The sequence below is a fragment of the Pongo pygmaeus genome, chromosome 1 (genome assembly GCF_028885625.2).
Source record: "Pongo pygmaeus isolate AG05252 chromosome 1, NHGRI_mPonPyg2-v2.0_pri, whole genome shotgun sequence".
Classification (NCBI taxonomy): domain Eukaryota; kingdom Metazoa; phylum Chordata; class Mammalia; order Primates; family Hominidae; genus Pongo; species Pongo pygmaeus.
Genome location: NC_072373.2, coordinates 180,144,828 through 180,148,088, shown reverse-complemented (window position 1 = coordinate 180,148,088; position 3,261 = coordinate 180,144,828). Strand labels below are relative to the sequence as shown.

Sequence of the window (3,261 nt, the reverse complement as noted above, 5' to 3'; positions counted from 1 at the left end):
AGGAAAATACACAGTCTCTGATCTCAAGGAGCCACTGGGCACTCATAACAAGAACCCAAGGTGGTGTGCAGTAGAGGGACAAAGCAGAGACAAGCCTTGTGTGGTGAGGGTTCAGGGGAGGGAAAGATGTGGGCAGTCTTCTTGAAAGAGGTAGTATTTGAGCGGTCATGAGAGATGATTGGTCTCCAACAGGCAGATGTGGGATAGAGAGGGGATTCAAGGTAGAAGAATAACATGAGCAAGAACATGGAGGAGGGAAATTTCAGGGCCTGTTTGGTAAAGTAGATATTTCCATTTGCCTGGAATCTATGGTACCAGTAGGCTGTAGAGGAAATACTGCCAAGTGATTTCAGCCTTTGGAGTAAAGCACCTTGAATAGAAGGATGATAAACTTGCTCCTATTCTGTTGAGGGAAAGTTTTTGAAGAAGACCAAGGATAACATGACCAAAATATCTTCATAGAAAGATTAATCTGGCAGGGCGAGAAGAATGGATTAAAATGGGAAGAAACTGGGGCACAAATAGGTCACAATGAAATGCCATTTCACATTTACTAGATGGACCAAAATTAGGATGTCTAATAACACCAAGTGTTAGGGAAGATATGAAGCAGTGGAAATTCTCAGACACTGGTGGTGAGAGTATTAATTACTACAGCCATTTTGGAAAATGATTTGGCATTATCTTACATAGCCAAACATTTGCATATGTTCTCTGCGACCCTATAACCCAGCAATTTCACCCCTAGACCAGTATTCTCCAGAGCAGCAATTCTCAAATTGTGGTCCAGGGACTTGAAACTTTTTCAGGGGATCCATGAGGTCAAAACTATTTTCATAATACATTTGAAAAGTATTATTTGACTTTTTTACTCTTGTATCACAGGTGTACAGTATTTTTCAGAGGATGCATGATGGATGATATTGCAACAGATTGACCATGGATATAGATACAAGAATTCAGCTGTCTTCTGTTAAGCCAGACATTAAAGAAATTTGCAAACATGTCAACAACGTCACTCTTTTCCATTTATTTTGTCTCAGAAAAGTTATTTTTCATTTAAAGTGTGTAATTTATGTTAACATACAATGAGTTTCTTACCATCATTTTAAAATGAATTAATAAATACACTTTTCTCAGCTTTAATTTCTAATATAGTGAATATATTTAGATATAACTCACATAAACAAAAGCTCTTTGGGATCCTGAGACTAAAATGTTCGATAACCACTGCCCCACACAAACTCCTGCATATTCTTCTGAGGCTGTGAACAAGGAGGCCTGTAACAGCACTCTCTTAGCTAAATATTTGTAGTAGCAAAAACTGAACATAGCTCAAATGTCCACAGACAAGAAAATGAATAAAATAAATTGTATATTTATTTTGGTATATTATACAGCATTGTATATTATAATGGTATATTATACAGCATTGAAAATAAATGAACTACAGCTTTAAAAAAAATAGATACATGTTAGAAAAATACATTGGTAAAAACAAGACAGGTCCAGAAGACAACAAATATTATATCATTTTTACAAAGCTCAAAAACAAACTAAGCTAAACATGTATACTTAGGAATACATACATATGTCATAAAGCTTTTTTTAAGCAAGAAAATAATAAATACACAACTCAGCCTCTTGGATGGAGTCTGAGGATTAAGTTAAAGGAGGAGCACATACCTCTTGTTGATAATGTTCCAATTCTTAAGTTGGGTTGTGGCTGATAGGCAGCCATGTTACTATTATGCTTCATAATTACATAAATAATACATATACTCTGTTGTATGTACCAAATACGATCTTAAAAAGATAACCCCTAGCACCCAGACTGTGGCCTCTAAATACCATTTCCCACTAAACAAACACAAAGGTTTCTCGGAGAGGCACATTGCAGTTCTGGGGCAGGAAATGTACAAAATGGTACATCTTGTCATTCTAGAAAGCAGGGAAGCTAGCAGAGACTACTGGGATAATAATCAAAAGGGCTCGGAAGCCAAGTTGAAGAGATTTCCATTAGCCAAAAACAGGATAATTTGAGTGTCAAAAAGGATAAAAACTGAGCTTCTCCGAGAAAACACCAAATGGTGGATGATGCCGGTGCAGCGGGGCAAGGGGGAGGCCCTGGGGACCCTGGGATGGGGAACTGCAGTGGGTTCCGCGGAGGTTTCGGCAGTGGCATCCGGGGCCGGGGTCGTGGCCACGGACGTGGCTGGGGCTGAGGCCGCGGAGCTCGCGGAGCTCGCGGAGGCAAGGCCGAGGATAAGAAGTGGATGCCCGTCACCAAGCTGGGCCGCTTGGTCAAGGACATGAAGATTAAGTCCCTGGAGGAGAGCTATCTCTTCTCTATGCCCATTAAGGAATCCGAAATCACTGACTTTCTCCTGGGGGCCTCTCTCAAGGAGGTTTTGAAGATTATGCCGGTTCAGAAGCAGACCCTTGCTGGCCAGCGCACCAGGTTCAAGGCATTTGTTGCTATTGGGGACTACAATGGCCACGTCGGTCTGGGTGTTAAGTGCTCCAAGGAGGTGGCCACCGCCATCCGTGGAGCCATCATCCTGGCCAAGCTCTCCATTGTCCTCGTGCGCAGAGGCTACTGGGGGAACAAGATCGGCAAGCCCCACACCGTCCCTTGCAAGGCGACAGGCCGCTTCGGCTCTGTGCTGGCCCGCCTCATCCCTGCACCCAGGGGCACTGGCATCGTCTCGGTGCCTGTGCCCAAGAAGTTGCTCATGATGGCTGGTATCAATGACTGCTACACCTCAGCCCGGGGCTGCACTGCCACCCTGGGCAACTTCACCAAGGCCACCTTTGATGCCATCTCTAAGACCTACAGCTACCTGACCCCTGACTTCTGGAAGGAGACTGTATTCAGCAAGTCTCCCTATCAGGAATTCACTGACCACCTCGTCAAGACCCATGCCAGAGTCTCCGTGCAGCGGACCCGGGCTCCAGCTGTGGCTACAACATAGGGTTTTTATACAAGAAAAATAAAGTGAATTAAGCCTGAAAAAAAAAGGATAAAAACTGAAATGGATTGAAACATATCTCATGTATTTAAACCCATATGAACTCATTATGAGTTCATAATGATACAAAGTAATCTCATTGGTTACCTTTGGATAATGCTAGAGAACAAATTCATTATTTTTAAAACTGAAAACAAATAGGGAGAATCAAGCATTTACCCTGCCTTTCCTGAATGAACAGTACCTCAGGGTAACCAAGTAGTTTATGAAAGGATGTTACCCTTTATAA

At 42.4% G+C, this 3,261-nt stretch overlaps 1 pseudogene; it reads left to right on the top strand.

The window, feature by feature from the left end:
• The first annotated feature begins 2,087 nt into the window (after window positions 1-2,087).
• LOC129036881 (small ribosomal subunit protein uS5-like) lies at window positions 2,088-2,975 on the top strand (annotated as a pseudogene).
• The last annotated feature ends 286 nt before the right edge of the window (window positions 2,976-3,261 follow it).